The sequence below is a fragment of the Cydia pomonella genome, chromosome 9 (genome assembly GCF_033807575.1).
Source record: "Cydia pomonella isolate Wapato2018A chromosome 9, ilCydPomo1, whole genome shotgun sequence".
Taxonomy (NCBI): Eukaryota; Metazoa; Arthropoda; class Insecta; order Lepidoptera; family Tortricidae; genus Cydia; species Cydia pomonella.
In genome coordinates this window covers 21,545,136-21,573,006 of record NC_084711.1, presented here as the reverse complement: position 1 = coordinate 21,573,006, position 27,871 = coordinate 21,545,136, and the positions used below count along the sequence as shown (strand labels likewise).

General features: G+C 38.0%; 1 protein-coding gene and 1 long non-coding RNA gene across 2 annotated transcripts in view; one reads left to right on the top strand and one right to left on the bottom strand.

Annotated features, from left to right (window-relative positions):
• Positions 1-27,871, top strand: part of LOC133520941 (uncharacterized) — a 107,310-nt gene that overhangs the window by 51,394 nt on the left and 28,045 nt on the right. The window lies entirely within an intron of this gene.
• Positions 6,858-27,865, bottom strand: LOC133520954 (uncharacterized). The gene is made up of 3 exons (XR_009799845.1): positions 27,580-27,865; positions 7,442-7,519; positions 6,858-7,186 (listed from the first exon to the last, which is right to left on the bottom strand). It is a non-coding gene; the product is annotated as an uncharacterized LOC133520954 (long non-coding RNA).

The window sequence follows — 27,871 nt, the reverse complement described above, 5'->3', positions numbered from 1 at the left end:
ATAAATAAACATTATAGGGACATTCTTACACAAATTGACTAAATTCAAACACTATGGCTGCGATGCATTTCGCAACCCCGCTGTGTCAGGGAGCCGGCCGCGAACCGCCGAAACTTGACACCAATCGGCCAAAACTCTTTGGTGAAGATCGAAGAAAAATAATTGAAATTCGCACAATATCGCGCTGCAATACTGCTGGCAGTAATGCTGGTGTAGTATGAATTCGAACGGTACCTAGTTTGTAGCTACACTACACTGCAACTTCGTTACCAGCAATGCACGTCCTAATGGCGTCCGATATAATTGGAACGTGGGATTGTATTGTTTGCTTCGGGCGTAAGCGAATTGTGGGAAATTGGAGCAATTTCCGTTACAATTGTGCGGAAAGGGCTGTAAGAGATTCATTGGATATTTAAAGGGTATTGAGTTGAAAGGTTTTTACGGGGGTTTTCAGAAAAAAGTGTGCCATTTACATTTTTGAAAAAGCTAATTTTTTTTGGGTTATTGCGACTCAGGATCACGAAGATTATTGAATGATGCAACGGAAAATGTGTCCGCAGTTTTTTCACAAATTTTGGGTGTCAGTTTTGTGACAGTCCATACAAAATGAATAAGAAAATACGTCACAAAACTTACATTATTTACGGACAATATTTTCCTTTTGAAATCGTTTTGAAAACGTAGTCCTTGTAATTCTGAGCAGAAAAATCCAAAAATTGGTTTTCCGAAAAATAGCAATCCCTAATATTTTTATTAGTTCAGACTGATACGGAGTCCGAACAGCACGATGAAGGTATTTGCCGGGAGGTGGGACTCTCCGATGATGCATAGATGGGTGGGTCTGCACTCCAGCTTCATAAATTATGACTATTAGTATGTATGTATGTATGTATAATCTCTTTATTGTACAAAAGACAAAATATAAATATGGCACAGGATAAGCAGTACAAAGGCGAACTTATCCCTTTAAGGGATTTCTTCCTGTTAACCTTTGAGTAGATGAGAATTGATGAAGAATGGTAGACAAATATTAGCACTTAGTACAATAGACAGATAGATTAGTGATATGACATATGAAAATTCAATCAAATTAATTTAATTTTACTGTTGAAATTTGTTATTAGTTTATTTATTACTACATAGAATTTGTACGAATTTGTGGGCGTAAAGCCCAATTTGCCAGCGATTACGAATTTAATTTACGCGGTTTTCCTCAAATTCCGTTATTAATGAAATTACTTAAACGCCAAATTCGTCGGTTTCCGTAAACAACCGCAATATTGTCTTAATCTGAATTCTGGGTATTGAATTACAAAGCTTTTTGATGTAAAAAACAGGGAGTGAAATTACCGTTGAAAACCTTCCAAGGGCCCGGTTTAATTCTGATTAAGATATTTATTATGGTTTAATTTAAAAGGGTTTAGACACGACCTTAAAGATCGCTCGACGCTGATTGATGCATACTCGTACGATATGAAGTGAAAGTCGTGCATTATTCACGCCAATAACAAAGGGCGAAATTCTAACTATAAGTTTCTCTATGTGATCCAGCGGCGGTATCATGGTTCCATTTTTATCACTTGTCACTATGCCCGTCACTTTCGCGCTTACATACTTGTTACGAAGTGATTGGTATGGTGACAAATGATAAAAAGCCGACCATCTTAGCTCTACAGTGACATAGATATGCCATACGATATAGTATTTTATGCAACAGTTGTATAAGAAGGGTCAAAAAAGGCGAGTGGCGTGAGTTACAATATGAGCCTACGCCTTAGTAAAGGAATACGCCACGAGCATTTTTTGACCTACTTATACAACGTTGCATACAATACTTTTCCTACGAGTCAACATAAATAAATCTTAATTTAGGCAAACAAATCAAAAGTACATCGCCAAGACGCGCGAGCATACCTTGTTAGGCGCCCGGCCCGGCCGGTCAGCGACACCTTCTCGTAACTCATGAGGCCCTGGTACTTGCTACTTGCTAAATTAAATTTTTGGACAGTTTTTTCTCGATTTTGGCCACCGTAGCCTACGGAGACTAACAAGCAACGCTAAGCGGTCTTCGTAGTCTATGGGTGTTGCTATATTACGGGTTATTACATGCGTGTTTCTGACTTATGAAGTGATTGTTTTTACTATGCAACCAAATGAATATTTTGTAAGTTGGCAGCAATGCACTTAGTTTAAAACTGTATTCGTTTTGATTTTGTTAGGTTGGTAGCCATTAATCGCAGTAACGTTATAGCGATTAAAAGCACAAGAGCTGTTTATGAGGAATAGAGAATATAGACTTTTTTTAAACCTTTTATGTATGTTATTATATTCGTGTTAATGAATGCATAAATGACAGATAACAGTAGAAGAGTAAGAAAAATAAATAATAGTGGCCACTACTCCGTTAAAAGCTTACAATGCTTATAGTACAGGGTCATAGTTTCTTGGCAATCTTATGGTAATGGCACTTGTCCAATGCAGTCGCAGTCTTCTAAATGCAAATGAACTAACAGCGGTAGGTATTGAGCCAATTATGAATACAAATGCTCAATTATGGAGTTGGGCTGACCTGCACACCGAAGTGGAACAACGTACGGAGCGGCCAAGATGCTCGAAAATAGCTGAACACGCCTCTATTGTCGAGGCGGTAGATTGTGTGTTTCACCGAAAAGCTAGTGGTAAATATCAAATGATATTTCGTACATAAGTTCCGAAAAACTCATTGGTACGAGCCAGGATTTGATACCGCGAACTCCGGATTGAAAGTCGGACGTCATATCCACTCGGCCACCACCGCTTATATTATATACAAGGTGCCCGTGAGCATTTCGAGACATTTTAACTAAGCATTCCTGGTAATATTTAGAAACTAAAATGTCATATAAAATTTTCTGGATTAGGCCTAGTTCGAAATCATTCTTTCGCCATAAGTCGATACAAAACACATTTTTGACTGCGGTATTGCCACTTTGAGGTCTAGTCTGGACATACGAGTACCTATTGATTGACATCGAAAAATTAAAAAAATGTATTCGAGATGCTACCCCCAAATAAAATAAAAATCTTTGTAGTTAATTTTAGGTTATGTGTTTATCAATAAAAATTACGTTTTATGTACAGGAGTGTTCAAAAAAAGGGAAAAAAGGAAACAAAAAAGTCATATAACATTTTTTGCTTCTGTTGCCATCAGGAATGCACCGTTAAAATCTCTCGCAATGCTCACGGGCACCGTGTATTAAAATTTGTCGATTTAAAAGTGCTTGTTGCTAGGCCTAATGGAATAAAGAATAGGTATATATGACTTTGACTTTCACCTTTTCATAGTCAAAGTCAAAGTCAAAATATTCTTTATTCAAATAGGCCTAGCAACAAGCACTTTTAAATCGACAAATTTTACAAATATCATCTTAATCTAAATATCAGAGCAATTTATTGATGCAGTTATTATTGTTCTAAAAAAAACATTGAACTATTATAGATATGGTAAACTTAATAATAAGAATTTCACAAAAGGATCGTCAAACATCAAAATTGTATAAAAATACTAGTCTAGAACCTTTCTAGGATAAAATCTAAATGTCAAATAATACGGTATATATATACATTGAATTATCAATTTCATCATTAATAACATAACAATAAATAATTCATTCTTTACAATCACACTTAATCCCACGGTGTTTCATCATTCATGTAGTCTTGTGTGCTATAATAGGCTTTAGAGATAAGCTTACGTTTTACATAATTTTTAAATTTACTAACAGACAATTCAGTTATAATATTAGGAAGTTTATTGTAAAATCTTACAAACTACTACGGGTGTATGGAGAATTGGCCGTCTTTCCTCTTAAGACAGCATTGCTTTACGTTGTAACATAATCCAGTTCTGAATGCAAATCGTGATTTCTCTCTCAATGGCGTCCCAGTCTTAATGTCACATTCAGCTTTCCTACCAATGCCCTTTTTGAAACGGGTTAAACGGTTGATATTATATGGGGATATAGTTTGATGGGTATCTAAAGTCCCGACCTTCCACCCGCGGGTTCGAACCCTCTCTCGTGACCCTAAGACATGTACGGTCAAGTACGAGCGAAATGCACTATATTTTAATGACATCATTTTGATGTCATTCTGATATGATTGCACGTTCGAATTGGCCTGAATGTCGGAAAAAAATTAAAAATAGAACTATAATTTCTCGTTATTAAGAATCCCCGGCAAGCAGGGCCGAATTTCACCTTCCCGTACCAACGGAGTTTTATTCTCATTTTAAAACTACGTGTTGGATTGTAATGAAACTTTGCACATAACATGAGGTATTATCTAGTCTTGTAATTGTTTATATAGCTCTCTTCTTCTTCCTCGCGTTGTCCCGGCATTTTGCCACGGCTCATGGGAGCCTGGGGTCCGCTTGACAACTAATCCCAAGATTTGGTGTAGGCACTAGTTTTTACGAAAGCGACTGCCATCTGACCTTCCAACCCAGAGGGTAAACTAGGCCTTGTTTGGATTAGTCCGGTTTCCTCACGATGTTTTCCTTCACCGAAAAGCGACTGGTAAGTATCAAATGATATTTCGTACATAAGTTCCGAAAAACTCATTGGTACGAGCCGGGGTTTGAACCCGCGACCTCCGGATTGCAAGTCGCATGCTCTTACCGCGAGGCCACCAGCGCTTCAATTGTTTATATAGCTCTAGCTTATAAAATAAACGTTTTTTTTTAATACTACATCGTTGGCAAACAAGCATACGGCCCGCCTGATGGTAAGCAGTCTCCGTAGCCTATGCACACCTGCAACTTCAGAGGAGTTACATGCAAAAATAATACAAAAACAAACTTTGTATGAAAAATTTAAAGTCGCTGTATTTTTTAACTATGATATCTCAAGCTATACATATAAAGTAATTACAGGACTAAATATACCTTATCCTGTACAAAGTTTCAAAGCAATCTAACTAGTCATTTTAAAATGAGCGTGTAACTACGTTTGTATTATGGAATACTGAGCTTGCTGGGGACTCTTAATTTAGAAATTAGATAGGTTTTTAAAATATTGATTTTTATATGAAATATGCAACACAAACGAACGTATCTTTTGATTGCATTAACTTATAAATTTGATTGTCAGTTAATAGGTATGTGCAACCACTAAAAGAAGTCTAACTTAAAGATGTACTTCTGTTCTGCAGGAAAACAAGGAGATTTGAGGAGAATAGTGTGGGAATGCCGCCGGGACAGTAACCTGCAGCTCCAGCCTCAGGGAATTGGGCTGAATGAACGCGACACGTGATCGACAGCCCGCCTGTTTCCGGCCGGGCGTCCCTACACTACATCTACATTTACAATGTGTAACCACATTGAGTGCTGTATCTGTATATTAAGGTTTATTTTATTAATTTATCTGCGAAGTAGGTATGATTTATGTTTGTTGTCTGTCTGTTAATTAACCTACTTATTAAACATTAATGTTTCTATGTCAGTTGTTTGATGCAGACCAGGTACGTTCTTAATGTAGAAAAAGAATAATCTTGTGCGCACCCCCAACCTCTGAACATCTAAAATTCGGATTACCTAAATAAGTTTTGTTTTGATGTATCGTATACAATACAATAAAAGATATTCTATTCTATTCTATAGTTTAAACGAACTTAAGCGCTACTTGCACAATTCTCCTAACCCGGGGTTAACCGGTTAAACCTGGAGTTACCAGTACAATTTGGCTTTAGGTTAACGGTTTAACCGGTTAGCCCCGGGTTAGTGGGATGGTGCGAGTAGCCCTAAGTGAAGTGATTTAAATTATACGATATACCTAGCACGAGACACGAGGCTGATCCCGGCCTGTAAATTCCTTACAGAAATGGTCTACCCTCGTTTGTCTTCGTCTTGGTTTGGGGAAAAATGCTTTCGTTGTGTGTTTTGTTGATGGGATTTTTTAAGCAGCGGGTATATAGGGTTCTAAAGGACCGGCAACGCTTATATGGCTCCTATGATGTTGCTTATGTCCATGGGCGACGATGACCGCTTCCCATCAGGCGGCACGTCTGCTCGTTTGCTAACTGTACTGTACTATAACATAACATAAAAAATAATGTTCTTCTCTACAGGTCGCAATTCTCAACCGATTCTCGTGAATGTGAGCAGGTTCGATGAATAAGTCGATTTTTTTTTTTGTCGTTTAAGTTTATGGAACTTCAAACTTTCATATAGGTAATATTTATTTAGTTGTAAGCTATGCTCGAAAGGTCTACAGAACAAAGTCTCTAGTTATAAGTTAAGGATTAAAGGGAAGATAATACACTAGAAAAGATGCCACTCAGCATGAGTCGTTACACTATGTCATGACGCTATTCAACAGAGATATAACAAAAAACGAACTTTCTATGCTCTGAAAGTATAAGGGTGCCTTTGGACCAGAGATGTGCTATGCTGTGCATTTGAAACGTAGCTGCAGCTGGAGCTGCGTGTGAAATATATAAAAACATAGAATAGCAACCACACTTCCAGTTCGTTGGCACTGCAAAACAGACAATGAAAAGAGCTTTCTGGAGGTTTATTTGAAATATTGGTATCAGGCGTGCACTTATAATACTAGTTAAATAATATGGTTAAATTGAAGCAATATGACGCTATAATTGAGGACGAACAAAAATATGTCAGCGAGCAGCGCCGCGCGCACTGGAAGAGCGCGCTGCAGTCGCACGCGCAGCGGTGCCGCGCGCAGCTGCCGACACAGCGCGCGCGCCGACCGAGCGCAACCTATCGTGCGTTCTGAAATAAATAAATTTAATAAATGAAATAAACCCGACAGTGATAACTAAACAGTTATTTATATTAACCCTTTTACTAATACATAAGTCATTCAGACAAACGTTCAATAGCAAATTGAGATTTGTAGCGTGTCTATGAATAACGCGTGATACATGATTAATTTAGGTGTAACGTTTGCCGTTCAAACAGCAAGGTTTAGGTTATAATGTTAGGGTTAAACAATTATATCAATCATAGAAAATTGTGTAAAATTATCATACTTTTTACTAGTAAGGTTTGCAGCTTGGTCAGATTAGCTTCCAATGTTTCCGCTTCATTTTGGGCGCGCTGTCCGCTCCACACAATAACAAACTTCATCGCTATATACATCGACAATGCCATTATAACGCTGCTAATACTGGAGTCCCATAACAGTTCCTATAAGCAAAAAAAATATATATTTATAATGATGTTATGTAAACGTCTGTTAGAGTCTGTTCGGAAAGAGAAGAGTCGTGGAATGTATTCGGCCCCATACATTCTACGACTCTTCACTTTCCGAACAAAATCTACCTTCATAAAATTAATGACGGATTGAAAGTTATGTCGCGGCAGCGATGCGCCGGCAAACGTCAAGCGTCAAGGCTGCATCAGAAATAACGTCTCAGTAATGTACAGTAATAATTTGCTTACCTGTTTTATTGAATAAAGTATTCCTTGGTAAAAGTACATGATGTAATATAAAATAGTTGTAAAAAATGAAAGAAACACCTGTAAAGAAAAAAAAATGTAAATGTTACTTTCTTACTGGGCACTGCGGCCTAAATAAGCACATGCTCACTATGGGGAAACGTGACATGGGGCGGTGCAGACTCTGCATGGAGGCAGAGGAGACGCGTTTGCACATCCTCGCAGAGTGCCCTTTCCTAATGCGCACTCGTGACTCAATCCTGGGCAGACACATATTACGTCTGGAGGAGTTAAGGTCTCTTGAGATCAAGAAGAGTTGCAGGTTTGCATCGAGAGTTGTAGTAGGTGGCGATCACATTAGATCAGGATTGGTCGCAGTGATATTTAGGCTGTAGACCCTTACATAGCCCCTAACAAAGAAGAAGCAGAAATGTTACTTTTCTTTTTTACTGTCAACTGGATTAAGTCTGATTGATATAGCATAATAAGGTTGATTAGTTAAAGATCTACGTGGACATAATCTGCGAGATAATTATATAGCGGATATACCTTACAGTTTTGTCATGGTGGGCCAGATTTTGAAAGGCACAATTTAAAACTTTCAACCAGCAAGTTTCAATCGGATCAATATTGTCAACTTAGTATTTACGCCGGTGAAATTGTACTTTTAAGTACTTTTGTATAATGAGGTCCTTGTTAGACATATAAAATTTAGAATAATTATATTTATCTTAACCTAATTGGTAATGTTACCTGTCCCCCAAAGCAAACTTGAAGTCGATGACATGCGATCGCCAGCAGTCGTATGATCTCACTCCACACTTCCAGTTCGTTGGCAATTTGCCCCGTGTCACCAACTTCATCAATATCATCTTTATTCAACTTCTCTATTGACGACAATATGGACTGGTTCAAATATTTTAACAGCGCAATCAAAATATCAATCAGCACAAAGAAAACAATACTTTCAAAATAAAATCTATATTCTAAGGTGAGATCGATTACAATAACTATTAGCGTACTAATAATCGTATCACTCAATTTTCCCGATTTGTACTGTTCAATAAAGTACATAAGAGTAATGGAATTTACAATTGAAATAGACAATGCGAGTTGAATGCGAAACCGTTTCATTTGCTGTTTTAAAAGATTCTTGTAGTTAACATCATTCACGCATAATTTTTGAATATCATCAATAGCATTAACGAAATCTTCATATTGATTTGAGTAATGATAACTCAAAAATAAGGCCGCCAAATTGTTGGACACAATGAGAAATATGTATAAATACATAAAAACACTACCAATGGCATGATTTTTGATTTTTAAGAAATGTATCTGCCATTGAAGGATAAATGTATAAAATAACAAAATTAATACACTTTCTCCAAAAAGTCGAAGTTTCACAGAATACTTCGAAGCATAATTAAATGATGAAACGTTGCGATAAATACACAGGATATTTTCAATTTTGTTGAGAGTTTTTATTATATTTAGCATGTCTCAATGCTTATAGAACTTGTTTCGGGCATGAATGTTTTTGGAACGTCCGTTAAGGCCGCTAAACAGGAAGTTAATTTCAGTAATTCCAATACTGCGTTAGATAAATAACTTAAATTCGATAAGTGATAATTTTAATGTAGGTGATAGAATATTAAGATTCAACCATCAATTTAATTTAGAAGTGGGCCTACTTCATTTATTAATATTTTTAATATAATAGAATTAATGTAAAATACCTATGTGGGCGGCCTTCCAATGTCACTAAAGCGTAAACTCGTTGACACGAGTATTCTGCCTGTCCTAACCTACAATGCCCAAACATGGTCACTCACCGAAAGTCAGAATTCCAAATTGAAGGTTTGTCAGCGAGCAATGGAGCGCAGCATTCTAGATGTCACAAGGACGGATCGCATCCGAAACATTACATTGCGCTCGAAAACACGTATAGCTGACGTAGGGGCGAAGACAGCCAAGCTGAAATGAGACTGGGCGGATCACGTCAGAATAGCCACAAAGGTGATGCCGCAAGTTAGGCGCGGACGTGGCAAGCCCAGACGGAGATGGCAGGACAACCCAGACACCTTCATCAGTAACTGCCCAGAAATAGCACAACAGCGGGATCTGTGGAGATCATGGGGAGAGGCCTTCACACAGCAGTGGGATACTATAACGGGCTAAATGTATTTTTTAAATTAAAAATATAGACAACCACTTAGAACACACCATATAAATTTAATTCAAAACCGACTTAAGTCTTCTCTTCTCCTCCTTTTTTCTCCGGCCTTATCTCATGTTCAGTTGGGGTCGGCTCTCCTAATCGCTTTTCGCCAGCTTGTTCTGTTCTGGGTCGTCATTAGATCTAATTCTAGAGCTTCGAGGTCACTATTTACTACCGATAGCCATGTGAGACGGGGCCTTCCGAAACGTCTTGGACCAGTATCTATAGGTAGCACTTTACGAGCCATATGATCTTCGGGCCTTCTCATAACGTGTCCGTACCAGCGCAGTCTCGTTTCGACTAGCTTATTAGATATCGGTGTTACTTTCAGGCTTCCACGTATATACTTATTGGCCACTATATCCATGAAGGTTAAAACCGACTTAAGTAACAATATAAAATAAAGCTACTTATCCTGTGCTTCATTTCAGCTGTCACCTGTTCCGAAAGTGTCATAATCATAAATACTAGCGGCACGAATCGATTTTAACAAATTGAAGTTGAAATGAAATACATTTGAAAGGTACAGACAATTTAATAACGTGGACACGTGGACCATCTAATCTACAAACTGGAATGAATATTAGAAAGGAGGCAAAGCAGATTAATTATTTGTTTGTTCTGTACTATTCCCCCGCAAAACAGAATTTACGTGCTTTCGTCTCCACAACAAACTGGCGAACTATGAGTTAAATGTAGTCTGGGAGGGTACACCGCTTTACCTCTAAGTACTTCGGAGTCACCTTAGATCGTTTGCTTATACACCGTGTTTTTTTTTTATTTCCGTTAATTTCAAGGGTGCATTCATGTGCTTAAATTAAGTAACTTTCTGAAAGACACCGGTATTCTAATTAACTCCATTTCGGAGATAATCAATATATTATTTTTATCTTATAAAGCCCTCACGAGTGTTTACACTTAGCTACTAAACGTAAGTACTATCTCGGAAGATCTATGTTCGAAATGACTTTGACATGTCACAGTTTTCAATTGTTTGGATGAGATTAATGTAATGCCCGTACAACAACAACGCTATCTGCAACATTTAATTACTTTTTATAACAAAAAAAAGTTAAAAAAAATATTTAAAAAAAGCTTTTTTTTTGGAAAATTAACTATGTCATGTAGTTTCCTTAAACGTACTTACCAATACCCCGAAGTTAACGGAATTCAATAAAAACACGGTGTAAGTATATAGTTAGCTAAGACGACGTAAATTTTGACGTCAGGTATCATGATTTATCTCAGCAATTACAAAACTCATAGAAGTATTGATTGGTGAACTAGTTATTCATGACATCATCTTTATTTTTGTAATTGCAATTACATGATTGGCTAACTAAATCGTATCGAAGACGCCAGTCAGCTGCAGAAGGAGGCGACCCCTGCATAGGCTGACTATATGCAGGGAGGTCACCTCTCTCTGCACCTTCGTATTTCTAATATCTGTTACATTTTAATATTATTCGTATTAAACTTATAAAATGCCTAGTATAAACAAAATACGCAAATAGTTATTTCTGGATTTTCCGGGTTCAAAATAGATCGTTCTCTTTTATATAAAATTAAACGGGGCAGATATCAATTTAATGAAAACTAACACATGTGGAGACACTTCTAATGTTTTCGCTGCATTAACCTAATTATCGTTAATGGTTTAATAACGTTAAAAGCCTGACATTTATATTGGTAGTTTTAGATTGTTTGATTTTTCATTGCTATTCATTTAGCCATCAGACTTGGAAGGAAAAAGTAGTGTCGACATCATATTTCTTGAAAATGTTTTGTGTGTCTTCAGAAATAATTTACATTATAACCCAGCACTAAGAATGTTTATAAAACTGGTTATATTTACAGTAATCTGTGCGCACTTCTATGTTTCTGTATTATTTTATCAAATATTTAATGTGGTAAAGCAACAGTCTTATATAAATCCAATGAATACTATTTCTTCAATTATGTATCACATTTTCTCGAGTAGAAACTGTTTCTCTGCAATAGTTCTGAGTTTTTTCAATATGAAATCTTTTAAAACATACATTCATTACATTGATGCTATTCATGGATTGTGTAAAAGTGATTTATTATTCTTACACGCAATTAACAAACTAAATAAAGGAGTGCTAAAAATATCTTTAATAGATGCAATTGTTGCGTTTGGGACGAGTGCAATTGTTGCCATAGATTATTACAAGCAGTTAAAATATTTGGTTTCAATAATGATTTTCACAGTATTTACGGTTTTTGATGTCACTTGTCAATATCGTTATGTCGTAGTAGCTTTGACTTTCTATATCTTGACTGAAACAGTTGTCACTTGCTTGCGGCATTTGGACAAATCTGTTCTCTTGACTACTTGCATGTTAAAGAATAATTAAGAAAAGCTGCTGGATCTAGAACATAAACTGGAACGGTGGTAGGTGGTGGTGGTGGTTCTGCTTCTGTATAAAAGTGTTTTTGCTCTGATACAACCAGTAAGTGTTATTAAGCTAGTCCAATTTTGAGTTTTATCTGCTGGTAGTGTGTAATGACTGTGGACCAAGGGTCCAAATCTGGACACTCATTGAATGTAAAAAGCGTTACGGATAGCGACGGAACATATAATTATAGACGAAGAACATTTTTGATTTCGAAAAGCGTTTATTTATCTGACATATATCACTGAAAGTTATCCCTTCTCGGTAAATACTCTCCACCCGCTGCTTTTAATATAAAAAAAGTTTTGATTGGTTAAGAAAAGTTTTGATTGGCTAAGATAAAATTCTACATGTCAAACATCTTGCGTGGCATTACAATATTTGACGTTGTCAATCGGTATAGCACAATCGGAATAGAAAAACCTCGAAATTTAAAATGTATGTAAATTAAAAGCCCATTTTTCTTGTCCAAACCATTTGACATTAGGGGACCTCGAAGAATCGCAGCCATCTTGGAAGATTTGTACCATCCTGAAGAAATTCGCGTTTTACTCAAAATCTCCGTTATCTAGGAAAATATGGCTTAAGACCATATTAAAGCTTATTAAACTGTACACGAAGAATTCCTAGATTCTTTGCGGAAAAACTACATCTTGTTATAGAAAATATTTGCTGAATCAAGGTTTAGCGCTTATACTTCGCTTCCAGGGGACATTCTCTTAAGAGGAAACTCGGAGGAATATCAATTCCAGTTTTGTCTATACATTTGTACATGATCTACCCCAATACAATTTTACTCGTCTGTAACTTAACCAGTAAGTAGGGTTATGGGTTTAAGTACTGATGATTCAGTACAGCCTGTAGCTTAGGATACTAGCCGGATTTTTAAAAATGCCATATTGGTAGATTTATCTTGCCCTTCATAACCTGTTCACATTGTTTTATTACAAAAAAACAGAAGATCCGTCTTGAGAGGACTCCGAATATTTAATCATATTTTTTCTAAGAAGAGCTAGAGCGCCTAAATTATAGCAGATTTCAATAAAACAGACATCAGTACGAATAGATCCGTAATTGGTACACGAGTTCTATGCAATACAAATTTACTAATATTAACGGAAAATAATGTTTAGGGCTAAATATTGTGATTGCAAAAACAGATTTTAGGTCTTAAATGGGGTTCAATTAATAGTGACAATAATCAAATTTAACACATACAATATCTGGGATACATGTAGACGTTCCTTAAAATTGGAGCTTCGGGGACCACGAGGATCAGGCGCCATCATGAGAAGTATATGTCTTATTTGTTTTTCTATTTTTCTCAGGATCTATGATTTTTATGTGAATATTGTGTATGACGAAATGGAAGCTTATTAAATTCCACATAAATATGATACACGATATTATGTCGCTATTAAAACGAAACCTTCTTTTAGACTCAAAAGATCACAATTTTTATTTTGGTTGGGATTAACACATATCAGTATAAGAATGATTAAAGTCAAATGGCGTTCTAAAAGTTTTAATCATGTATCGAAAGATGGCAGTAAATTTACTGTACTGGCTACAAAATTTTACTTTGACAATCCACCTCTCTTTACTCAGTAGGTAAGTCAGTTAGTCAGTGTTACTTATTCTGTGCTCTTAAGTACATGACAATTTTTATAATTTAGCAACAGAACGCGAGGCGACCGGGTGCGTCGTGCGTGCTGCGCGTGCGTTTGCTGGGGTCGGCCGGTGCAGATGTCGCTGCTCACCGCCGTGCTGACCATCACGGCTGACTATACAATTATACTGTTGCAGTTTAACCATGTCGTATAGATTGATACTCTTCTTCTGATATTCATCATTCGCTTGCCCTTATCCCATTCATTTGGGGTCGGCGCAGCATGTCTTTTTCTTCCATATCTTTCTGTCACTCGTCATCTCATCGTTCACTCGCGTTCGTTTCATGTCATCTCTCACACAATCCATCCACCGTTTCCTAGGTTTTCCTCTGCCGTTCCATCCTTCCACATTCATTCGTAATACCTTTCTCGTCACATGACTTTCATCCCTCCGCATCACATGCCCATACCACGCTAGGCGATTCGCTCTTACTTTTTCTATTATGGGTGCAACTTTCAGACTTCCTCTTATAAACTCATTCCTTATCCTATCCATTCTTGTAACACCACACATCCATCTTAACATTCTCATTTCCGCTACATGCAATCTCTTTTCATCCGTCACTCTTCTTCTGATATTATTAATTGTAAATGATCAACTGTATTGAATTTGATTCAGTTAATTATTTCAGCGATTATTCTTAAATCAAAACTAGCAAAAACTCTAATAAAATTGCACTTTAGTAACAAAATGTTTTCAAGTTATCTAAAATCCTACTTAAGTAAACAATTTATTATTTAAGTTTAAACGCGCAAAACTAATAGAAAATTAGAGTTTTTAAGCTCAAAACACAATCCGATAAAAAGAAAAAGTTATCTTTGCCACACAGAGGGCTTCCAACTAGATATAGCATAGATAGATAGATAGAATACTCTTTATTGGCACACCTCAATAAAAATATACAAGAAAAATAAACCATTGATTAAATTTAGAGGCAGACAACAGGCGGTCTTATCGCTAAAAAGCGATCTCTACATACAATACAATAGCATACTCGTACAATGTGTAACAAAAATAGTGGGGATCCATTCATTGCATATTAGGTATCATGTTCTGATTAGGAAAAAGGGGGAGAAAAAAAAAATATGCGATATTTTTTTCTATGGGCCTGGTCCTGGAAGCGCACAGTAGAAAAGGCATCAGTTGGCCTCGGCTGGGCAGAGCTGGAGGAGGCCGCGCTGGACCGTGTAAAATAGAAATCGCTTCTGTAAGCCATATGTCCCTGATGAGGGATAATAGGATAACATCATCGTCATCATCATGTGACTGGTCGTCCAAGTCAACCAACCCTCCAAAAGGCCAAAAATTATTCAAGTCAATTTTTTTTCCTAATCAGGTCACGATACAGCTTATTGGCTAACTGGATGCCCACTATTTTGTCACATCTTATATAAGACTGTACGAGTTTACCACGTACCTCTAGGTATATACTGCGTATACTGCGTTCTCATCATTTATAAAGTAGGTACACGGTGGCGGATTCATCGTTCTAACCACGGCAATAATGTAGTAACAACATCAACACAATTTATCATGAAAACTGACAGCGTCATCTGCCGCAGCAGTTAATAATAAATAATAGTTATTTGTTTTACAAGGGGACAAAGTTCTTGTTTAACCGCTCGTGCTAATATTGATACCCGAGCAAGCGAAAGATTCCAGAGTTGAACCACGAGCTCAGCGAGTGGTTCGAAGAGTGGAATCTTGAGCGTTGCGTGGGTTTCAAGGCACAAGAGAACTTTGCCTCCGAGTGAAACACAAAATTTTTCACCACACCATCGCGAAGATTATACTAGCTATGAAATACCAATAAAATCAAACTAAATCAAATCCAAATGAATGTAATAAAAAATGTATCATTAAAAACCTTCATTTAAAAGTCAATTTTACCAGCTAACATAACGAAACAACTTAAGATTTACATCTGCTTACTTTGCCCCACATGTGTATAAAATGCAACTTCCTCATTCGTTTTTGAACAAACTAGAAGGACTTTACCAGTTGGTGTGGTGAAAATATATTTGGGGACAGATAGATCTAGCCTCAAATTAAGCAAAGCTTGTACTATGGGTATTAAGCGACAATATACGTATATAGCTATATATCAATACATACTTATATACATATAAATACCCATGACTCAGGAACAAATGTCTGTGTTCATCATAAAAATAAATGCCCTTACGAGGATTCGAACTCGGGACCGTACCTATCAACTAGACTAGACCGGTTGCCATCGTATATAATATGCCCTAAGACTACTTAAAAAAATGTAAACATTATAATTATTTAATTTTATAATTGCTCATTCACTTTTCGGGCTGTTCGGTTATGGAACTCTCTCCCTGTCGAACTAAGACGCGCTCAATCCCTTGCTGTTTTCAAATCCCATCTTAAAGACTATTATCTGTCCCTTCCTTAGTGTTTCTGTCCGCGTTACTGGTTATCACTTTTGGCAAGAATTATATAGTATTGTATATATGTAGGTATATAATTATGTAAGTAGTATGTATATCGAGGGCTTCATGCTAAAGGGGCGTATAAGCAAGAACCCTACTTTTCAGGAGACACAAAAAACTGAATAACTTTTGTTACAATGTACCGATTGTTCTACAATTTTGCATAGAGTATTTAAATTACTGTCTGTTTCATGTGTCATGCCTAGTTTCGTTCTACGTATTCTAAAAAGCAGTAATTATGTAGTTACGCCTCTTTACCACGACAGTAATTTCCGACATATAGGTTGAAATTTTTTGAAAAATACTTGAGATTTATGGTCGTATAATTCTTTTTTTTTCTATTCGATAATTTAATCATGAAAGGTGGAAATACTGTTAATAATGCGAAATACTTTAATTTTACAGTAATTTAGTCATCATTGTGTAGTTTCTTCTATTTTTTCTGATTTTTATACGCCCGTCTGGGCTGACGAATCTATCGTGTAAGTATCCTTTATTTGTGGCCGTATAATAGGGCGCCAAATTATATTTTGACTAAATATTCATAAGTTCATCTAGATTTTACCATTAAAATGATTCCTGATGGTTTTGATAGTATCACAACTGTCCACGAGATTAAGCAATGTCGACTCGAGCAGGTTACCGATTGGGTAAGTAACTATTTTGAATTGCCACTTTGAGCATTTCAGTGTTTCAATAGCCTCCGTGGTCTAATGGTTAGAACGGTTGTCTCTCGATTCGGAGGTTCCGGGTTCGAATCCCGGTGGGGACATTGTCAAGCAAAAATCGCTTTGTGACTTTGTGAGACTATTCCCGGTTTGGCTAGGACATTGCAGGCTGAATCACCTGATTGTCCGAAAAGTAAGATGATACTGTGCTTCGGAAGGCACGGCGTAAAGTCGTTGGTCCCGGCTGCTATCTATCCGGTGGTGCTCGTCATGAGAGCCATGTCAGAGGCCTTTGGCGACTCAATAACTCTAACACCAAGGTTTTAAAGGTACATCAATCTTACAACCCACACGATAAGAAGAAGTGTTTCAAAAGGCAATCACGCCGCTTATTCTGATTTTTGCCTATAATAGCAGTCGTTTATCACTTCGCTGGGAGTTAGAGTTAAGACGTGTGGGCTTACTTAAGAAAACTGACTTAACTGAATTCCAATAAGATCATTTTTACTATTTGTGATAGTAGGTAAATGGTAGTCGCTCAAAAGTCGAGTAGTACAAAACGATTTTATAGAAAAGAATTGAAATTGGTAGTAAAGGATGCATGGAAATTGTTAAGACAACACAATGACAGCTTTACTAAAAAAGCAGTCAAGAAACAATCAAACGATTAAATTTAGAGTGCATTAACTAAAACAAAAGGTTAAAGTTAAAACGTATCAAAACTTGTATTCAGACAATAAACATTACTCCTTCTTTAATGGTACCACTGGTAACAAAATTATAACTATCTTAAACAATAAAATATTAATCAAAACTTCTAAACAAATAAATACGACATCATTTATCGTCATTTCATAAAAAGAAACAATATTAAATCTTCTGTACTAATAAACCTAAAAGTAGTTTAGCTAACAACTTAACTCATTTACGTCTCCATCAAATTATAACAGAGGAATGTTACACTTAAGAATTACTACCACCCCGACGGAGGACGAGTGGCTACAGACATATGAGGTAATCAGCCCGCAGCGCACGCAGTGGGCCTTAAACAGCTTTGACTCCTTCAAATCTCCAGGAATGGATGGGATCTTCCCTGCGCTTCTTAAATGGAGCGGGAAGCATCTCACTCTGAAGCTGACCATGCACCCCCTCCTCCTCCTGCGCGCCTGTCTGGCTCACAGGTACGTGCCGAAGAAATGGAGGGAGGTCAAGGTTATCTTCATACCGAAACCAGGTAAAAACGACTACTCGGACCCCAAATCCTTCAGGCCCATCAGCCTGACCTCTTTCATGTTGAAAACATTAGAGAGGTTGTGTGACAGGTACCTTAGAGAGAGGGTGCATATTCATGTGCCCTTGCATCCAAACCAGTATGCCTACAGCCCTGGCAAATCTACAGAATCGGCACTTCACGCAGTAGTAAGTAAAATTGAGGTGGCGGTCAAAAACAGATCCATGTGCTTAGGAACCTTCATAGATATAGAAAGGGCTTTCGACAGGACCAGGTTCAGTAGCATTACAGCAGCACTGGTAAGACATGGCGCGAATGCAGTTATGACAGAATGGATAAACAACATGTTGAGCCAACGAACCATCAAACTCGGGACGGGCGAAACACAGCAGGCATTAATGGCAAAAGGATGCCCCCAAGGAGGAGTCCTATCGCCACTACTATGGAACCATGTGGTGAATGACCTGATCACCACACTAAACAATAATCACTATTACACAATCGGCTATGCTGACGACATAGTGATACTGACGAGCGGCAATAATGCAGGTACGGTATGCGATGTACCCGCTCTGCACTAGCCATCGTGGAACGCTGGTGTTTTAACAACGAACTCTCGGACAATCCCAACAAAACTGAGCTGGTTATGTTCACCAACAAACATTTCCGCCTGTTCGACACTGAACTCCAACTATCTGCGGAAGTAAAGTATTTAGGGGTAATACTTGACAGCAAATTGAATTAGAGCAATCACCTAAGGCAAAATTGACGAAGGCACAGTCGTAATCTGGCAATGTCGTAGGATAGTGGGTAGAACCTGGGGGCTAACCCCAAAGATAACTCTATGGCTTTACCAGGCAGCCATGCGACCAATAATAAGCTACAGTGCGATAGTTTGGTGGCCACGCACCAAACTATCCGTAGTTGAAGCTGAACTACAACAAATCCAGAGGTTGGCCTGGCGACCACTGGCTGCATGAGGACAATACCAACCGCGGCCCTGGAAGCCTTACTGAGCCTGCCGCCGCTGCACCTCTTTATACAACAGGAAGCGCTAGCTACGGCGGTACGTCTCAAAAAATCTAATCTCTGGAGACCACCTAGGGTACCACACACCGAGATCCTCTACGAGACGATAGGTAAGGAACCGCTAATAGAAGCGGTGACTGACAGGATACCAAGACAATTCGTCTTCGACAAGAAATATAAGATACAGTTACACGAAGAACCTCGTGAAGGACTCAACCCATGAGAGCTGAGAAGCTTCACGGATGGATCAAAGACAAGATCAGGCACAGGCGCTGGAGTATTCTCAGAGGACCTAAACATACATATCTCAACACCACTAGGACTTGACTAGGTGCCCACAATACAGTCTTCCAGGCAGAATTGGCATCATAATGGCAACACACGCAATCGCCTCAAGGAAAGTATGGGACTACTCCATCCGCATACTCTCTGATAGTTGGCCAGTACTACAAGCTCTGCAAAGTTATACTTTGACCTCAGGGCTAATCTACAAATGCCACAAAGCTCTGTCAGAGGTAAGCACTACCACCAGCTTAACTCTGCAGTGGATCAAGGGACACAGCAACTCGCGAGGGAACGATGCGGCCGATATATTGGCGAGAGGATGTTCGGAACTGAGGGTGGCAGGACCGGAGCCAATTATTATTTATTATTATTTATTTTAATCTTTATTGCACATAAGAAAACACACTGTACAATAGGCGAACTTAATGCCGTAAGGCATTCTCTACCAGTCAACCTTTAGGCAAAGCAGATAAGTTGTAGGCGGTGCAAAAACATAGGTATAGGTGATACAATTGATACATGTACGAACACAATACATTCATAAAAAATACACATACATAAACATACATATATATTAATAATATTGATACAAATACATATACTTACATATACATACATTATATATATATATATATATATATATATATATATATATATATATATATATGAAATCAGATGAACTTACAAAGCAGAAACATTAAGATTTTCCAGTACTGCCAGCAAATTATACCTCTGCCTTATGCCTGGCTCCGGAACATGCTGCGACACAACACCAAGGTAAAACACCAACCGTACTGGTCTAACCTAGGCACGTGCAGGCAGGCGAAGGAAGCCCTCCCGACAATCGACCCCGGTTTGTCGAGGAGGCTGAGACAGCTGAAGAGGCCACAGGTCCGGCTTTTGACTGGGGCCATAACCGGCCACGCCCCACTAAACAAACTCCTACTAACCCTACGTGTTACAGATAGCCCCCTCTGCAGAGCGTACTTGGAGGTAGAGGAGACAGCCGCCCACGTCATTCTTGAATGCCCAGGGCAGAGCTATCAGCATCAGAGCGCTCCACTTCATTGTTATTATTCGCACGAGATTTACACCATACTGTAACGCACTAGACACTGACTGAGAGACAGGCGGCCCTAGTGCGCTTACCCGCTTGACAGAAAGAGATAGTAATATGCGGCAATCAAGGACGCTGTCTCCGCGCCCCTTTGGCCTGGCATTATTTGAAGGCCAACGTAATTTTTGTACGGTCGTATGTTCATACGCCTCTTTGCCGCGACGTACTTTGAGGATAGTTGGTAAAAGTTTATGGTCGTATGTATGTACGCCTATATAGCGTGACACTATTTGGTGATTCGCACTGTCACGTGAGAGAAGTATGTACGTACGCCTTTATACTCCGATGAATATCGGGGACAGAATGAAAATATCACTTATACGCCTTCAGTACGGCTTTTTGGAACGACATAAAATTATGACTGTCTGTTATACGCCAAATGATTTTTTAATTATTTAATTAACTAATTGTTATGATAAAATTATGAAAAAAATTGTGCTTACGTATTGTTACAAGACGAATACGATGCCGTTAAAAACGAAAAATGGCATTTTTGCGTATACGCCCCTTTGGCCTGAAGCCCTCGATATGTATTGTCTTACTGTTGTAGACTTAAATTTTAAGGGTATTTTAGGTTGCTATTTAGTTTTTTTGCACCTCTTAATTAGTTAATTTAAGTTTCAGTTCTCCACTACCTAAAGGTTATCTGGAAGAGATCGCTCTGTAGCGATAAGGCCGCCTGTTGTTTACCTCTATCTTCATGTTTTTTATGTGTTTCCATGTACATTATTTTCAGAGGTTGTGCAATAAAGAGGATTTGTATTGTATTATTTGAAACGGGTTACTCACGTATCATCACGTCATATTTACTTAAAATTGTTTTAATTGCTACCGTTGGCGCTTGTTGCGTATGCAGCTGTAATGTTCAGCCAAGGTATGGTTGGACCGGACCGATACAGTGTTATGTTTACGATGTTTGATATATAAATAATCTTTACTTAATTTAGTCGTTATATTTCATCTATTTTTCAATTTGTTCACTCTATATTATTTTGTCTTTTTCCTTCTTGTCTGTTACCTTTCGTGATTTTTCTCACTTGATGGTCTCATCGGAAGATCAGCGCAGGAAGCCACCAGCAACATGCTGAGATGAGGCCATGTCGTGGCACTTTATACTTTCTTAGTTTTTGTTATATCACGTAATATAATGTGTCTTGTTTGTGTTTACGAATAAAAATTATTCTATTCTATTCTATTATTCTAATATGTTCGAGTCCCACGTGAGTTTAATACTTAAAAGTACTAATCAAAATATTTATTAACATAATGTGATTTGTTCCCCAGTTGAACCCGTAATATATTAATTATGTTGATTGGGTATAAAAGTAAATCTTTCTGACTCTTTTGAGTTCGAGTCTGTACTCTTGTCAGTAGGTACACTTAAAATTATAAACGTTGAATAGATCCCGGGGGTGAACATCGACTGTAGCACTTTAAAACGGCTTGGGAATCGTACAATTCAATAGTACAGGTTATTTATTATTGGGGTGTTGCGGGCCTTTGAGTGCCACGTCAACCGAGCAGAGTGATTTATTGTGACGGCCCTTTATTGTTCATTACTGATGCCTGTTGAATCCAGGAATTTACAGATTCTTTGGTCCGTAATGTTCTGTACCTGGGGTTGCAATACGTGCCGCCCTAAGTATGTCGAGTTTTTTTATACATATAGTGATAATTTCTTTATACCACGACAGTAGCAAACAAACATACGGTCCGCCTGATGGTAAGCAGTATCCGTAGCTTAAGGACGCCTGCAACTCCAGACCTGCTAGCATATGTTGGGTTCTCGCGCACGACTCCATACATCTAGCGCGACTTCAAGCATGGACTCGTGCTAGCAGGTAAGGGGTGTTGCTGACCATAACACTCCGCACCCTTGTTGAGCACGAAACCCGTTCAAATTTGTGACTATATCAAAAATAAACGACATACAGGTTTTTTTTTATACCACGACGGTGGCAAACAAGCATACGGCCCGCCTGATGGTAAGCAGTCACCGTAGCATATGGACGCCTGCAACACCAGAGGCATTACATGCGCGTTGCCGACCCTTTAAATACCTGTACACTCCTTTTTTGAAGAACCCCATACTGTAGCCCCTCGGGAAAACCTCGGCAGGAAGCTCATTCCACAGCCGACGCGTTCGCGGGAGGAAATTCCTCTTAAACCGCACAGGTTTGAGGTTCTAGGGTGTGAGGATGAACACCCTGCCGACGGCGAGCGGTGCGGTGATAGAAAGCGGCCGTTGGCATCATGTCAAAAAATTCTTTAGAGCACAGCCCATTGTACAAGCGGTAGAACACACACAAGGAGGCAAAGTCTCTCCTTAGACTTAAAGGTTCAAACCGCTTGTGAGTTTGGGATTGTCGACGATTCGTACAGCGCGCCTTTGGACTGAGTCGAATGGTCCAAGCTGGCATGCAGGTGCTCCTGCCCAAACGCGACAGCAATACTCCATATGGGGTCTGACTTTCGATTTATAAAGCAGCAGTTTTTGCCCCGGAGTAAAGTATCGCCTCGCTTTATTGAGCACACCCAGTTTTTTGGATGCCAGCGCAGCCTTTCCTTCCAGGTGGCTACGGAATTGGACGTCACTGGAAATGTCGACACCGAGGATCCCAATACGTAATAATAGTAAGGTGACTTTATTCAGAGCATTTTGCACAACATTCTACACCTGCAGTCTATGGAGAAGGTACACCTTGAGATCGTATAGGGCCCTACAAGTACAATATAATAACGCGTTCAGGGCACTGATGGGGCTGCCGCGATACTGCAGCGCATCAGGGATGTTTGCGGAGGAGCAGGTGGCGTGTTTTAAAGCTACCATGCGCTTGCGAGCCGCATCTCTGGTGCGACGCGTGCGCGCCAGCTCCAACAGTGTCCTGGCAATGATTGCGGACAAGTTTTGCCCATACATGTCATTTTGCTGTGGACTCCATGCGCCCGGTAGCGCTGTGGTTAACACATTGAGATATAGGAGGTGATAACTGTCAATGTGTTAACCACTGATGCATTAAAAACTTTTATTTTGCTTGTATTATTTTATTGTATTAATGCATGTGTACTCGTATTTGTAGAATAGTGTTTAAGTCTAGTGTTCCAAATATGTATGAGTCATTATGTTACTCGAAATAAACGAATTTTAATTTAATTTTAATTTAATACCCCCTAATATGGTAAGGACTGAGCCTTGGAACTGTGGGACCACAGTAAATGGGGTTTTCTTAGCGGTACAGCGGTACAGGTATACTCGTATTACATTGTATTCGAATCTAACGAATAACCTTTCCCTATTATTTCCATATTGTAATTCGGCACGTGTCGGAGCCGGAGCGCTAGTTTGATTGTACTTGAAACCTGATGCATTGACAATTGGCGTATTGATTAGATTCATCCCTTATAATAGGCACATTGTAACGTACACATTGTAACTTGACTTATTGTAAGCCTTATTGATAAGACAGAAGGTCCATTGTTGATCAAATAATTGTGTTGTTGTATATTTGGATTGAGAGATCAACTATAATAACACATATTCTGCCCTGTTACGACAAAACAGTACTTATCTCGACAAGAAATATGTAATATGATACGCTGTTTTGCTGGAATAGGGCAGTAGGTAATTATTCAATTTAAAAAAAACTCCCTACGCATTATGTCATAAAATTCCATTTAATACCAAACATACCTTACATAATTTTGGAAAAGAGCAGATAATCTTCCAACTGCTTGATCGATTTTTATCAAACATAGCTAAAAACCTCCGCAAGGAAATTCGCTTACAAATTAAAAAAAACGCATAGAAATCGGTTCATCCGACATTGGTGTCAAACAATAACATCCCTCTTTTTTGCATCGGGTTTAAAAATAGGTTTGAGCAAGTTGATTGTCTCACGCTCGCTGCAAAATCTAATTTTGGTAAATGATTTAGTGCCAATGCTCGTGTATCCTTGTTCCAGTTTCTGAAGCATAAGTACTTGTTACCTGCAGTTTTTTTTCAATAGCCTTGAAATAAATAAGTGAATAGCCCTCTGTAGGCTACAAACTATAGGTAATATTGAAATCTCCAGGCGCTAGTTTGATTATAGCAAAGAGAATTGATTGTAATAGAGAGAAAAAACAAATACAGAATACAAATACATTTGTTTGTGTTAAAAATATCGTAATAAATAATAATTAATGAAGTAGGTCCACTTCTTAATTAGCTTGATGGTTGAAGCTTGTTATAATATCACTTATATTAACAACATCACTTGTCAAGTGGAAGTAATCTAACTAATGCAGTATTGGACTTATTGAAATTTACTTCTTCTCTAGCGGGCTTTACGGACAGTCCAAAAACATTTATCCTAGAAACAAGTATGTCTCTTTTAAACATAATAAAAATTCTAAACAAAATTGAGAATATCCTGTGTATTTATCGCAACGTTTCATCATTCAGTTATAGTTCGAAGTATTCGGTGAAAATCCGACTTTTTGTAGAAAGTGGATTAGTTTTGTTATTTTGTGCGTTCACCCTTCTATGGCAGATGCATTTCTTAGAAAACAAAAAACATCCCATTGCTAATGTTTTTAGTTTTTTATACATATTTCTTATAGTGTCCAACAATTTGGCGGCCATATTTTTGAGTTATCATTACTCAAATCAATATAAAGATTTCGTTAATGCTATTGACGAAATTCAAAAATTATGTGTGAATGATGTCGACTACAAGCATATTCTAAAAAAACAAAAGAGAAGATTTCGCATACAACTCGCATTCGCTATTACAATTATAAACTCGATTACTTTAATGTACTTTATTGAACAGTACAAATCGGGAAAATTTAGTGAGATGATTAGTACGCTAATAGTTATCGTATTCGATCTTACCTTAGAATATAGGTTTTATTTTGAAAATATTGTGTTTTTTGTGCTGATTGATATTTTGGTTACGCTGTTTAAATATTTGAACCAGTCCATATTGTCGTCAGTAGAGAAGTTGAATAAGGATGATATTGATGAAGTTGGTGACACGGCGCAAATCGCCAACGAACTGGAAGTGTGGAGTGAGATCATTCAACTGCTGGCGATCGCATGTGATCGACTTCAAGTTTGCTTTGGGGGACAGGTAACATTACCGAGTAGGTTAGGCAAAAATAATAATTCTATATTTGCATGCGTCTAACCATCAGGACCTCATTTTACAAAAATAAAATTTTACCGGCGTAAATATTAAGCTGACAATATTGATGCGATTGTAACTTGCTGGTTGTAAATCGTAGCTTTTAAAATTGTAAGGTAGCTATTTGTCCGTTATATTGGGAGCGTGCACGACTGTCACGCAACCTAGTGTCCGCAAGTCTAGGGGAAAACGTCAATTCACTACATCTTATAAAACTACTCCAAAACTAAAAACTACTGAACGGATTTTCATACGACTTTCATCTATCAATAGAGTGATTCTTGAGGAAGGCTTAAGTATATAACTTGTTAAGGTTTTGTGTAAATTGTTTAAAATATAACGATGTTGTCGGAAAAAATCACGCTGGCTAGGAGCTTTCATCGAAAACGCTGCCTAATCCGTTTGAGCTATAACAACACTATGTATGGTGGGGTTGTTTCTCATTCATAGGTCTACAAAAAAGTCCGCGATGTTAAATGTCTATCTTTTAAGGATAACTAACTATACATATTCGTAACTTCTAGAAAAAGATCACGTAATATGTGACATTTGCAAAGCTATTTACATGGATACATTATTAACAATTATCAAAATAAATACGTTGTTGTATTAAGCATTTCATACAGCTTACAATGGTCCCTTACACCATACAATTTAAATGAATATTTCAGGAGTAATCGTAAATCAAAGTTTCATTTCGAGCCATATAATTGTACGAAATGTTAAAGACGCTATCCGCAGTTAGTTCAAATTTTTACCACCTTATGCGCTGGGATCGCTTTACTTACCCCCACCATGCACTTCGCACGGTCCCAATTTCCGCGAATTTTCGAAAAAAAAAGAAAACTAATGTATAAGCACATTTTTTTTCTTTACAGGTGTTGCTTTCATTATGTACAACTATTTTGTATTATATCATGTACTTTTACCAAGGAATACTTTATTCAATAAAACAGGTAAGCAAATTATTATTGTACATTACTGAGACGTTATTACTGATGCGGCCTTGACGCGGGCGCTCGGTCTGTCGATTTACATGATATAATAGATGACGTTTGCTGGCGCATCACTGTCGCGAGTAATAACGTTGAATCCATGACTTATTTTATGAATGGACAATAAATCCGAAGGTAACCCTTACATAATATTCATATCTTTGCTTATAGGAACTGTTATGGGACGCCAGTATTAGCAGCGTTTTACTGTCATTGTTGATGTATATAGCGATGAAGTTTGTTATTGTGTGGAGCGGACAGCGCGCCCAAAATGAGGCGGAAATATTGGAAGCTAATCTGACCAAGCTGCAAACCTTACTAGTGATAAGTATGATAATTTCACACATTTTTCTTTTTTTTAACATTCAACCCAAAATGCATGTTTTTGACCTCAATTAATCACGTGTAAAACATAATCTATAATATTTATGGCGTTATTCATACGAGTAGATACATTACAAATCTTCTTCTTCTTTTAAAATATGGATTCCATCAAATCTACGATGATTCTGCCAATGTCAAGTTTCGTTGTAAGTTTAAAGTGTGCTCGTCGATCATGACGTTGTTCGGTAGTTGCTTTTAGTAAAGAGATAGCTGGAAGCCATATACTAAAAGCCACGATGGATTGCCGGGTGTTAATTATAACATGGTTAAACGCGTTTCAAGATTAGTTTTTTAGCTGCACACTTCCACGATAGTTCACTGCATAATAAGCTATCAATATTACACTTTGAACAACATGAATGAGCAAAACACAAAATAATATTCTCGAGACATCTTCGCCATCTTGAATCTCAACGACAACCCACTAAATATCTCAATTAGCTATTAATTGGCTGTCATTTTGACTTATGTATTGATAGGAAAGGATTAAACATACATTAACCAATAACTGTTTAGCTGTCGATGTCGGGTTTATTTTATTAATTAGATTTACTTATTTTAGAACGCGAGACAGGTTGCGCTCGGTCGGCGCGTGCGCTGTGTCGGCAGCTGCGCGTGGCCCCGCTGCGCGTGCGACTGCAGCGCGCTCTTCCAGTGCGCGCGGCGCTGCTCGCCGACATATTCTTGTTCGTCCTTAACTATAGCGTCATATTGCTTCAATTTAATCATATTATTTAGCGTTATACAAGCCTGATGCCATAATTTAAATAAACCTCCAGAAACCTCTT